We start from the raw sequence: 14,305 nt of genomic DNA, 5'->3' as shown, positions 1-14,305 counted from the left end.
AGAACAACGAAGACCTCCTTCTCTCTTCTACATTTGTCTATCAGCAGCAGCCCATTACCAAATCAAGGCTTGGATGTATATTAATGTCATCACATAAAATAAAAAGAAATAGAACCCAACTTCAGTCCCAGGAGAGAGGCATTTTGAAAATGGAATGACTGTCACTCATTAGTTCTCTTATTCCAAATCCATGGCCTCATAAACATCAGCAAATATTTGACAGCAATGTGATTTGTGCTGTGCATCACTATGAAATCAAGACCACTAAAACATGTGCAAAGAAAACAGTTCTCAACTTACTTTCATTGCCCGGAGACTGAGTCTGAATTGGCTAAGACAGAATGGACCACACAATATTTTCCATATTTGATTTATTTTAAAAGGAATCTCAAATTTTCCAGTGAAAATGACTATTTGGAACAAGTAAAAGTCACATTAAAACCAGGCTTGATGTCTCTTTTAAAACATCCCCTTATTTTATAGTGAAAGATTAAATAATATTAAATAACATTTTCAGAAAAAGAAAAATAAACCCTTACCCCTGATCCCACAACCTGATAGCAACTGTATATGTGTGTGTGCGTGTGTGTGTGTGTGTGTGTCCCTTGTAGCCCTGTCCGTACGTAATCACGATCTCCATAATTGCATTCATAGTGAATATACAATACGGTGTTTTTGTTTTTGTTTTTGTTTTTGGCCACACCATGCGGAATGCGGGATCTCAGTTCCCCGACCAGGGATCAAACCCGTGCCTCCTGCGGTGGGAGCGCAGAGTCTTAACCACTGGACCGCCAGGAAAGTCCCTTGTTTTTATCTCTTGACATCATACCGTAAGTATTTTTGATGTTGCTACATAGTCTTCTTAATTACCATTTAAATTGTTTTCATTGGTGGCATCAATATTACATAAAGTAGAGCGACCATAATTTATTTAACCATCTCCCATTGGTTTTTTCTTAATAAATTTATTTACTTATTTATTTTTAGCTGCACTGGGTCTTTGTTGCTGCACGCGGGCTTTCTCTAGTTGTGGAAAGCGGGGGCTACTCTTTGTTGCGGTGCATGGGCTTATCATTGCGGTGGCTTCTCTTGTTGCAGAGCATGGTCTCTGGGTGCGCAGGCTTCAGTAGTTGTGACACACGGGCTCAGTAGTTGTGGCTCACGGGCTCTAGAGCTCAGGCTCAGTAGTTGTGGTGCACAGGCTTAGTTGCTCCACGGCATGTGGGACCTTTCCAGACCAGGGCTTGAACCCGTGACCCCTGCATTGGCAGGTGGATTCTTAACCACTGCGCCACCAGGGAAGTCCCACCATCTCCCATTGTTAAACATTTAGGTGGATTCCAGTTGTTCAGTATTATAAATAATAGAGACATGAACACCCTCATTCATGTAGGGTTTTTTCCCTTACTTTTGGATATTTCCTTGAGATGAATTCCCTTCAATGGAGTTACTGGGTCAAATTATGTGGAAAAAAACTTAGAGCTATAGAACCAGATGGATTGTTGTAGGACATATCTCTTGCTCATCCTTCAAAATTTAGCTCAAATTTTCCCTCCTTCCACTCCTACCTGCACTCCAAGCATGGTGAATTACTCCCTTATTTGTACAGGAACTGTACCCTGTACATACCTCAATTACAGCATTTATGGTGCAACATTTGTCAATTTATTTAACTTCTCGAAGCCACAGCTTCCTTTTCCACAAAATGGGGATAATCATACCTAACTATGAGGGCTATTGCAAGGATTAAATGAAATAATGTATATAAAGTCCTTCATCACATGTTATTCCAATTTTGTGTTTACCTGGCTACTTGACTGTGAGCTTTTTTGTTTTTTATTTTAACATCTTTATTGGAGTATAATTGCTTTACAATGGTGTGTTAGTTTCTGCTTTATAACAAAGTGAATCAGTTATACATATACACATATCTCTTCCCTCTTGTGTTTCCCTCCCTCCTACCTTCCCTATCCCACCCCTCTAGGTGGTCACAAAGCACCCAGCTGATCTCCCTGTGCTATGCGGCTGCTTCCCACTAGCTATCTATTTTACGTTGGGTAGTGTATATATGTCCATGCCACTCTCTCACTTTGTCACAGCTTACCCTTTCCCCCCCATATCCTCAAGTCCATTCTCTAGTAGGTCTGCGTCTTTATTCCCATCTTGCCCCTAGGCTATTCATGACCATTTTTTTTTTAGATTCCATATATATGTGTTAGCATACAGTATTTGTTTTTCTCTTTCTGACTTACTTCACTCCGTATGACAGACTCTAGGTCCATCCACCTCACTACAAATAACTCAATTTCGTTTCTTTTTATGGCTGAGTAATATTCCATTGTATATATGTGCCACAACTTCTTTATCCATTCATCTGTTGATGGACACTTTGGTTGCTTCCATGACCTGGCTATTGTAAATAGAGCTGCAATGAACATTGCGGTACATGACTCTTTTTGAATTATGGTTTTCTCAGGGTATATGCCCAATAGTGGGATCGCTGGGTCGTATGGTAGCTCTATTTTTAGTTTTTTAAGGAACCTCCATACTGTTCTCCATAGTGGCTGTATCAATTTACATTCCCACCAACAGTGCAAGAGGGTTCCCTTTTCTCCACACCCTCTCCAGCATTTATTGTTTGTAGATTTTTTGATGATGGCCATTCTGACCAGTGTGAGATGATATCTCATTGTAGTTCTGATTTGCATTTCTCTAATGATTAATGATGTTGAGCATTCTTTCATGTGTTTGTTGGCAATCTGTATATCTTCTGATTGTGAGCTTTTGAGGGGAGGGATTATGTCTTGGTCATCTCTGTGTCCCCAGCACATAGCACAGTGCCTGGCACATAAAAGCATCCAACCAAAATATTTATTGAATAATATGGATAAATGAATGAACATATGAATGAATGAATTTTAGTTGAAAGAAATTTACACTGCCACCAGCACTGTTTGAAAATACCACTTTTGTACTAACCTTACCAGCATTGAGTACTTAGTCTTGATATCTATAAAGAAAAATAAATTTATTTTTCAGCATATCCAAGGCTATCTCCCTTCACTAATGTGAAAAATAAATACTACTTGGGTAGCCAAGACATGAAAGCAACCTAGATGTCCATCAACAGAGGAATAGATAAAGAAGATGTGGTACATATATACAATGAAATATTACTTAGCTACAAAGAAGAATGAAATAATGCTATTTGCAGCAACATGGATGGACCTAGAGATTATCATACTAAATGAAGTCAGACAGAGAAAGACAAATATCATATGATATCACTTACATGTGGAATTTAAAAAAAAGGAATCAAATGAACTTATTTACAAAACAGAAACAGACTCACAGACTTTGAAAACAAACTTATGGTTACCAAAGGGGAAACATGGAGGCGAGGGATAAATTAAGAGTTTGGGATTAACAAATACACACTGCTATATATAAAAAAGATAATCAACAAGGACCTACTGTAGGGCATAGGGAACTCTACTAAATATTCTTTAATAACCTATATGGTAAAAGAATCTGAAAAAGAATGAATATATGTATATGTATAAATGAATCACTTTGCTGTACACCTGAAAGTAACACAACATTGTAAATCAACTATACTGTAATATAAAATAAAATTTAAAAAAGTACTACTTGGGGATAAGTTTCAGTTTTTGCTCTGCTGCAAAAGATTGGGAATGCAGCTTATAACTGTGGTAGCCACTAGGCACATGTGGCTATTTAAATTAAATTTTTTTAATTTAAAATTTTAATTAAAAAATAGATTAAATTTAAAATTCATTTCCTCAGGCTCACTAGTTGCATGTCAAGTGCTCAATAGTCACATGTGCCTAATGGCTACCATCCTGGACAATGAGAAAAGTTCTAGTAGGTAATGCTGGTCTATAATCTAAAAAGCATTTCCTGTTTGATTTTGAAGGCGTTTTATGATGAATTTGCAGTAAAACTTACTTGAAAATTACATTGGCTAATTTTTTACTAAATAGATTAGGCTTAAAAACCAGTTACTATCCCCTGACATCTACCAGCTGTGGGGTGGGAGAATATGGTCATGGAGCCCAGGAAGTGGTCAGGAGAAGCCAGAATGATATTAAAAATTTGCCATACAGTACCTCAAAAAGTTAAACATAGAATTACCATATGACCAAGCAATTCCACTCTTAGATATATACCCTCCAAAACTGAAAACAGCTACCTAAACAAATACATGTACACACATATATTCATAAACAGCACTATTTACATTAACCAAAAGGTGGAAATAGCCCAAAGGCCCATCAATGGATGACTGGATAAACAATTTGTGGTATACCCAGACAATGAACTATTATTCAGCCATGAAAAGGAATGAAGTAGTGACACTTGCTACAACTTTTTTTTTTTTTTTTTTTTAGTGGTACGCGGGCCTCTCACTGTTGCGGCCTCTCCCGTTGCGGAGCACAGGCTCTGGACGCGCAGGCTCAGCGGTCATGGCTCACAGTCCCAGCCGCTCTGCGGCACGCGGGATCTTCCCAGACTGGGGCACGAACCCGTGTCCTCTGCATCGGCAGGCGGACTCTCAACCACCACACCACCAGGGAAGCCCCTTGCTACAACTTTGATGAACCTTGAAGACGTTATGTTACGTGAAAGAAACCAGACACCAAAGGTCACATATTGTATGATTCCATTTATATGAAATCTCCAGAATGGGTAAATCAATAGAGAAAGAATTGAACATTGGTGTTTTCCAGGGGCTGAGGGAAGAGGGGAAGGAGGAGTTATTGCTTAATGGGTATGGTGTTTTCTTTTGGGGTGATGAAAATATTTTGTAACTAGACAGAGGTAGTGGTTACACAAGGTCATGAACGTACTAATGCCACTGAATTGTTCACTTTAAAATGGTTAATTTTATGTTATGTGAATTTCACCGCAATAAAAATAATTGCCATAGGTGTTCCACAAAGTGAACCCTGGCACACAGATAAACTGTATAAAATGGGCAGTGGTTTCTTCAGCTGCGTTTTTGCAGAGCAAGAAAGTTGCAGACTAGGGGAGGTGGTCCTTGGAAGGTGTCTGGTCAACAGCAAGTCTCTCTGGATAATCTGTTGAAGATGAGCAGTCCCCAGGACATATAGCCCAAGGTATTGTATATGGTTGAGCAGAGCTTGGCCCATGGATTCAAGGAAGTCCATCCTCTCCCTCTTCCTCTCTCCTTTTCTTCCATCACCCAGTTCACTCCAGGCATACCTTCTGTGAATTTTATGGAACAAACACAGTGTCTGGTATAAGTTTAGCAGAGTGGAAGCCATAATTGGGAGGGCAAGTAACAGGAATTTTCCACCACAGATTAGCTTTTAGCTACAACCAGGGAGACCAGGTGATGGAACTGAACCTGGTGGGAATGAAGGGACCTTTTCTAGCTTGGGGTTCCTGTACCAGTTGGGTCCCTTTAGAACCTTGGATTAGAAGGCAATATTGAGATGTCCTTGGTCCTGTGTTGGATCTCTGTGTGAGCCAATTCTATAGCTTAATTCTATTGCCTTAATTTGGTTCCCCAAAGTTCTTTCCCTGGCAGTGCACTGCCCTGGCACTCAGGCTAGCCCTGGTTCTGTTAGTGATTTACGGGGTAACTTTGGCAAGTTCTTTCTCCTATATTGGCCTCAGTTTCCTCATCCGCAAGAATATTGGTCTAAAAGGCCTTGTTTTCATGATAAGCTGAAAGTGTACCATATTCTTCATGAATGTGCAGAAGCTAAAACATTTAATATTTTGCTCCAAGCCATCACCTAAATTTGAAAGGCCGAATGGCACATATGGCCATCCAAGACTCCTTCACAGAAGAAAACGTTTTATATGATTGTGATAATTCCTTGATGCTCCTAGAGTGTCTTCCCTAAAGGACATGAATAAAGTCCTGCAAAGTCATTCTGCCTGTCCTTTGAAACCTAAATAACGCTACTTCATCACCAGGTGTGGAGCTTCATTGTTCAATTTGCATTGAGCAGTCCAGACTTTCCTGCCAGCCTCCCCTGTGACCAACATTGCACTCCCAGATCAAAGACACACCTCATCTTGCCAATTGATGGTAAACAAGGTGCATCCTTCAGCTTGCAGACCAGAACCAGCGACTTCAGGGAGAAAAAAAAAAAAAAAGGATTGTGAAAACGAGCCTTTCTGCTTTTTGACTAGAACAGAAAAGACAACTGGGTGCCCACACTTCCCCGGTGGAAATAAGATAGCGACCACCGTGTGGAGACTAACAGAGAGCTGATAGGGCCCCAAAGCAGCCAAGATTGTGCTAAAACTAGACTCGTTATCTGGGACTACAAGCAAATGATGGAAGCCTCAGGAAAATATCTACCCGGGAAGCCTGTTTTGAGTACTGCTTGCATTCTTTTTTTTTTTTTTTTTTTTTTTGCGGTACGCAGGCCTCTCACTGTTGTGGCCTCTCACAGGCCTAGCCGCTCCGCGGCATGTGGGATCTTCCCGGACCGGGGCACGAACCCGTGTTCCCTGCATCGGCAGGCAGACTCCCAACCACTGCGCCACCAGGGAAGCCCTGCTTGCATTCTTCGTAAAGTGTTTCCTTTTGCTTCTCTCCCTCCTGTAGAGAAAAATAATTCTCAAAAGCATTTGCCTGATTCAACTCTATCTAGAGGAATTCCCCTGAAGAAGTCTTCTGTCCACATGAGGGCCAAACCACTAAAGGAGGAACAGGCTGGGGTTTGTGGTGCTCACAGCAGCAACAGTTGAAGTGACAGGCCCTCAAGGCAAAGAGCCCAAGGGGACTGAGGCGCCCACTGGGGCAGTCCTCCTTTCCTTCCCAGCAGATCTGCCTACAGCTTGTTCTGCTTGCCTGCAACTCTGGAGGGCCCTGTGGCTTTAAGAAAAGCTCCCCACTCCCTTCCTTTGCTTTCCTACCTGCTCTAACTACAAAGTCCTTTTTGAAGCCGAGGGAGGCATTACCTTCCTGGATGGAGTCAGGCTTCTATGAGTAAGTTCCATAAGTAAAATCTCTCTCTTTCTCTGGGTGCAACTTCCATTTCTGAACATGGCTCTGGTTCTTTTAAAGACATATCATGCTTTGCCTTCAAATAATTCTGTCCTATTAATTCAAGCATTTCAGCCTTCTCCTCACCTGAAGTTCTCTCTCCCTGCCCACCCAGCCCCGACCCTGAACATATTCCCATGTCTCGCCACCATGTAAACCTGTAATCTTTTTATGCCACTATCCATATTGGTTCATAAAACAGAGGTATGGAACACATTAGAAAGAAAAATGGCACCTGTCAAATACCAAAGCCTATGAAATGCCTGTGCAATTTCACTTTTCACCTAGTAAATATCCAATTATTTTCCAGAATAGCTCTTTCCAGAATTCAAATCTGTTTCCATTAATATTAAAAGTTTAGAGGTCTGGGAGAACAGGAAGGGGCTGATTAAAAGCAGACGGGGTTCATTATCTGGTTAGTCACAATCCAGCATTTCCCACCCCCATTTCCCACTCTCCCCCGAACCCCAAAACGATGTTCTGCCTCAGAAAAGGTCACACTAAGATTCTGCAAAGAAAACCTTATCCTACAACATATCTAAGGGTGTAGCTCTGTTTTGGAGGGGGTGAGACTGGTATCTTTATGAAAGAAGTTTTTTTCATAGCATTTCGCCCCCGGGGAAAGAAAATATCTTCCAAAGTATTGCCTACCGTTCTATTGCACAGAGTGGATGGCCAGTGTGTGCATTAGAGCCAGGCTCTGTCTGAATATTAATCACCGAATGTTTAGAGTTGGAAGTGCTCCTTGGAGATTCCCCGCTTCGTTTAGTAGATAGGGAAACTGAGACCCAGAGAGGGGAAGGCATTCGCTGACATCGCACCTCCAGTTAGTGGCAGAGCTCGAACCAGGACACACATCACTGCAGGCAACGCTGGTGTGTGGGAAAAATGCAGAAAGGGCTGGAATTGAATGAATTGTAGTCATTTCTCAATCCACTACATCTCCATGGGCCACATGTTAATCACTCATCTTTTATTGCTCCCCCAGAGAGCTGACTCAAAGGCAAAGCCAAAACGGGTATTTTAATGCAAAGCATATTAGGAGGCCAGAAGGCCGGAGGAGGTGTTGTCTCAGGCTGCCTGGCCGCACTTGGCTGGGAAGGCTTTGCTCCAGGCCCTGGGAGATGGCTCATTCAGATGCTGCTGGTGCCAGTGCCAAAGGGGAGCCCGGCAAAAGGCCAGTGCCCGCCCTTTCCTTGAGTCCAAGTCTAACGAGCAGGGCAAGTGGAGTTAGGCGGCATGGCCCCTGGAGGCATGGAGCCCCTTTCTCAGTGACATGGGGTTGCCCAGAAGTCTTTTAGGGATTGCAAGACTTCTAAGGTAAGGCTGCCATGCTAAGACTGGCTTTTAAAACGTTGGGGGCATTTGGTTATCAGCAAGATTCAAAAAGAGCATAAAAACAGGACACAGTACCAGCCAGTACCTTTTCTATACACAGGTGACTTTGGTAGTGTCCTCTCCTTCCAGGACTAGTCAAAGCCATCTCCTTAACCCCTGGTGAGAATGTAAAATGGTGTAACCTCTGTGGGAAACAGCATGGCGCTTTTTCAAAAGGTTTAACATAGTGCTACTATGTGAGCCAGGAATTCCACCCCAAGGTATACACCCAAGAGAACTGAAAGCAGAACCTTGACCAGATACTTGTACTTCCGTGCCCATCACAGCATTATTCACAATAGCCAAAGGGCGGAAGGAACTCATATCCATCAACAGGTGAATGGATAAACAAAATGCGGTCTATCCATACCATGGAATATTATTCTGCCTTAAAAAGGAATGAAGTACTGATATATGCTAAAGTGTGGATGAACCTTGGAAACGTGCTCTACTGGGTTCTCTCTCAGTGCCCTGTGAAGGGCGCAGACGGGTGGCTTTGGCCGTATTCATAAGGCATGGGTGGAACCTCTCGGAGACTTTGCTCAGAGCACAAGGCCCCAGTAGACTAAACAATGGCTCCTGACACATAACTGTTGACGTACTTACCAAGCCTCTCCGTGCTCCCCTAACATTTGAGGGGCCCAGAGCAAGAATACAAACAGAGGCCACATATCATATGTCTAAAAATTTAAAATTATAAGTCAAGGCAACAAACTGTTAAAATATGTTCTATCTCTTACTTTGACAACTATAATTTATAATAACCAAAGCAATGAATATGTGTCAAGTGACGGTTTTTATACTTTGAAAGTCAGCACAATATCAAAGAGGACTGAATTTATGATTGTGCATATCTGGATGTTCTTTTGATGGGTCAACAATGTTTGGATGAGTAATAACTTAAGGGCATATATAATTGGAGAATTAACTTATACTTTTGCCTTCATTTCAGCAAAATCACTGTTTGTATTACATGTTGTTATGGTCAAGATTTTTTCATGTAACTTGTGGAATTGTCAGTTATGACCTAAAGCAGAGGTCAGCAAAGTCTTTCTCTTAAGGGTCAGATAGTAAAAATTCAAGGCTTTGCAGACCATCAGGTCTGTGTCTTAACTACTCAACTTCCACTGTAGCCCAAAGCGCTGATAGACAATATGTTAAAAAAAAAGGGGGGGGGGTGCGGCTGTGTCTCAATCAAACTTTATTTACAAAAACAGACAGCTCACATGTGGGCCATAGTTTGCCAACACTGGTAAAGGATTAAAAAATAAAATGTAATTGTATTAAATGTATAAAATTTGAACATATTTTCATCAAAAAAACCATAAAATAAGTGTAAAAATTCTTTAATTAAAATTTTGTCGTGTTTTCCAGAAGTCATTTTTTCTTAAACATTCAAAATACAAAACAAAAAGGCAAAATAGAACTAATAAATATAATTATCAAATTTTAAAATTAAAATTATTTTACTAGAGCTGAGTTGTCATTTGATTCAATCTTGTTACATATGTTTATAAAAATAAAACTACTTGCAATTCTAGCATTCAGTGTTCATTGGAATCATGCTACACACATTGCACCTAGACCTACACAGTCACAAATTTAAGAGTGATATGAATTGCTTAATATTGCAAAATGTTCCTTAGCCGCCAATTCAATTGTGAATTTAATGCTAATTTGCAAAGATCTGCAGAACCATAATTTGAAAGCCAGGAAATGGACTACTGGGAAACAACTTGTTAAGCAAGAATCTATTGCCTTTATGTTATCAGAAAATAAGGATTTGATAAATTAATTTGTCTTTTTTGTTTTTAACCTTAACACTCAAATCCTTTCTGGACTCTAAAACAGCGTCCATCTTTAACATTGGCAGCACAAGCCGGAAGCCTTCACACTATGCAGACATGTTTTGCTCTTGTCGTTGGAGCACAAAATAGGCCAGGAGATATGAAGAAGCGTTTCCTTGGAATATGACTAGAGTTATTCATGAAGGGGTTATGAAGAGTTACCCCTTCATTTGCATAAAAGAGATTGGCTATCAACTGGTTATCAATTTAGCTTTGGTTTTGTTGAATAGATGTTTAGAATAATGGGTCCCAAGTTACAGAGGCACCCATGTGTTCTTGTATATGATCATTCATTCACTCATTGATTCACTTGGCATTTGAGCTATGTCACAGTGGTGTATTAGAACTGGCTCATGTAGGCTTGTGAGAACCAACTGGGGGCATCTCTTCCCAGCTGTGGGTTTGGTGACATCACATGGGTAGTTTGAAGTCAGCGGTGGCGGGACTCCTTACACCATGGAAATCAACAAATGCTACAAACCAAAGCTTTCCATCACCCACTCCCCCCACAGCCCCCAGAGAGCCATTTATTAAGCATTTACCTGTATACCATTGGCTAGGTGGGACCTTTTACACTATAAGGCCTGGGGCAGAGGCCCTTCATGACCAGATGTAAGTGCAGTACTGGCCTTATCAGAACTGGCTGCATGACTTGCGGGGCTTATGCAAAATAAAAATGTGGAGTCCCTTATTCAAAAATTTTTAAAGAATTTTAAAATAGAGTGGAGAATTAAAACTAGTGCTGGGCCCTTCTGAGCCCTGGACCTTCTAAAGTTTTGGTTGATATCCATGCCCTCCCAGGAGATTTGGGCCCCCATGAATTTGTTTGCTTCGGTCAGGATGTAAGGGAAGCTTTCCAGCCCTTGCTGACATCTGAGATCTCAGCAGAACCATCGTGGTGGGGGCCGGCAGGGATGTGGGTACAGGTTACTGGGGATCCAGGAGTTTGCCCCAGGGCTCAGGAAAGGGACGGTGAATTCAGTGCTTCTACAGGGGAAAGTAACCTCGGATCACTGAGAGAGAGGAGGAGGACAGAGTTAGGAAGAGACTTCCTGACCTCTCACAGAAGAGGTGTCACATACATTTGAGCCACATAAACGGGGAGGCAGCTTGGCCTAGCAGAACAGACGGGGGCCTGGCAAGTAGACAGATTCCAAGTTCTTGCTGTGTGACTTCAGGAAAGTCACTTAACCTCTCTGTGCCTCGGTGTCTTCGCTAACAAAATGTTGAGGCTTGCAGGTGCTCAATAAATATCTACCCCTTCGTTTGCATAAAAGAGATCAGCCATCAACTGGTTATTAATTTAGCTTTGGTTTTGTTTAATATCGGCCATTATCAATTTCCCCTCAGAAGAATTTCAAGACCTCCCAAGAATCCACAGGGTTCAAACAGAATGCAAGTTGTCAAAACAGAATCCTCCTGGCCCTTCAGGGTACTTGAGGGAGAGCTGAAGGAGGGTCTGTTGGGCATCTCACCTTCCCGTCCCCTTGGCTCAGGACTGTATATGTGGAATTGCTTGGATGAGATTCCACAGGTCCTCCTGGGGGAGATCAGGGAACATGGCCAAGGTCTCTGGAGTCTTACCGTTATCATCTCAGTAAGAGGCTCTGGGATGGGGGTAGAATTTGATGCTGAGGAAAATAACTTTTCTCTAGCGCAGGGGAGACATGATGAAAGCTGTCTTCAGTATCAGAAGAGCCATCTTGCAGAAGAAAGCAAAGACTTGATCTTTGTGACTCCAGAGCAACAGGCAGAAATTACACACACATGGATTCTAGCTTAATTTAAGAAAGACATTGCTAATGGCCAAAGTGGTTCAACAAAGAAAAGGGCTGGTCAGACAGTAGTAAACTCCCTGGGCAGATAGTGTTCAAGGCCAGACCTGTGTCAATCTGTTAGGATGCTACCAAAAAGTTTATTGGCCGCATAAGCAGTCGGGACAGATGGTCCCTCTAAAGATTCTTCTAATACCATAGGAGTCTATATGAACACATGGGACACAATCAAATTTAAGGCTCAATCTCATAGGGCCTAACTCACTTTATGGAATTGAAAACTCTACTCTGATGGCACGCCACTTTGGGAGTACGTGATTATCTTTCCCTCAGCCAGTTCAGGACATTCTGCACATCTCTTTTCTATCATCTGATGTTGCAGTCAAGGCGTGATTCTCTACTGATGGTCAAACAAAGGCCTCCAAACAGTGTGACTTCCCAGAGGTCATCCTGAATGTGTAGGGAAACTTGAAGCAGAGCACAGGTTTCCTGACTCACAGCCCAACTCCACCGACAGCCTACGCAATGCAAACCATGCTCCATTGCCCTGGGATAGAAGAGGCTCACTTGACCAATTTGAAAATCCTCTCCCTGTGTGCAGATGAGTAGAAAACAGAATATGAACTTTCCAAGTTCAAAGTCTATTTCCTACCGGGGAAAATGAGACATCTGGTTGGTAGTTAAATAAGATGGATCCTGAGGGATGTTTGACAATGAGTTGCTTTTCTAAATTCACCTTTTAGTAATTTAAACATACATGCATCAGGAACATATGGAGTAAATGTACAAAAAAGCTGCGGATGCTGCTGGATTGGCAGACCACGAGAGGATCTTAGAATGATGGGGTAGAAGGGATTTCCAAAGGACTGACAGTCTATTCTGTGTTCTTGTTCGTCTAGATATCTTGCCTTCATGAAGCAAGAAGTGTGTAGTGAGGGCCAGTTGTGTTTTCAGCACCTGTGGTGGGTGCCAGTTAATGAGAAACAGGCCAGAAACGAGTAGGTTTCAGCGAGATAGTCATGTGATCCCGAAGAAGAAAGTATCCTATGGGTTAACCCTGTTCTGGTGACATGCAGCTATGAGGACCGTCAGTGGGCCAAAGCGTTTACTGTGAGCCCCATTGTCTTCTGGGAAATGGAGCAAACTTCCATGGTGCACACTGAGTATTACGATATAGGGTTGCGGTGGGAAGGGCGAGTGTGGGAAGTATGCAAAACATATAGACGGAAAGCCCTCGGTTAAATGGCTTGCCACTCATTGAGTTTTCTGATTAAGCTTCGGTGGGTCATTCAGCTACCTGAAGCAAAGATGTGCCCTGGAGGCCTCATAAGCTCAGGTTCTGTCTCCCTGAGCGTGTGTACCTACGCGCACGCACACGCGCATGTGTGTATGTGTGTGTTGGTGAATCACTCATCAATGGATGTTTAGAAACACGGCCCTTTACCAAGCACAAGCTGTAGGTCTTAGAGTCAGACTGTCAGTCCTGCTGTCAGCTCACTTGGACAGAGGATCGTGAAGCCCTAAATCCAGGCTTCCTCTGATAGCCCCAGTGGAGCAGAAGCAGGCTTGGGAGAAATCAGATATTTTCTCTCACACAGCAAAGGGGCAGAAAGCAGACTGGCTTCAGGAATCTGGGCGGAATGAAAGGAGTTTCAATAGGAAAGTGTGATTACAAATGTAAGGAGTTATAGCTGTTTCTGGAAAACAAGCAATAGGAAATTATGGACCACAGATTGAAAAAGGCACTGACAAAATGGAAATCTGAAGTATGACTGTATCTTTTAATTCAAAGAGTAAATATCTTTGTCTATTTGCCATTCCTCAGATCCATCGTTCTGTGCTCTGGATGTCAGCAAAGAGAGCATTTATTTATCCCACTACATTAGAGTGGGCTATGTACCTGTATGTCTGTTTCACCAGGTTATAAGTTCTTGGAGGGGAGGGAGCATATTTTAATCATCTTATCCCCAGTACATGGCAGATACCTGGCCCCATACTTTAGAAACCTCACTCTGGCCCTCCTCTGGCTGTTCTCCCAGGAACAGGAATCCACTGGACCAAAGAAATATGCCCAGCCAGAGTCCATGCCCTTCCCTTCTAGTCCATACTGTGGATACCCAGGCCCCGGGAATTTCCTGCCTGAACGGCCTTGTGCCTGCTCCCAGGGCCTGTGCAGGCCACTGTTCCCAGTCCGTCCTCCTAGGAGCAGAACACCCCACCAGTGTGTAACATCCTTGGACAGGAGGACCAGGGCA

Source organism: Delphinapterus leucas, chromosome X (assembly GCF_059928025.1).
Source record: "Delphinapterus leucas isolate spDelLeu-1000000601 "Yukka" chromosome X, BTC_Dleu_Yukka2, whole genome shotgun sequence".
Taxonomy (NCBI): Eukaryota; Metazoa; Chordata; class Mammalia; order Artiodactyla; family Monodontidae; genus Delphinapterus; species Delphinapterus leucas.
Note: the sequence above shows the minus strand (reverse complement) of the source record.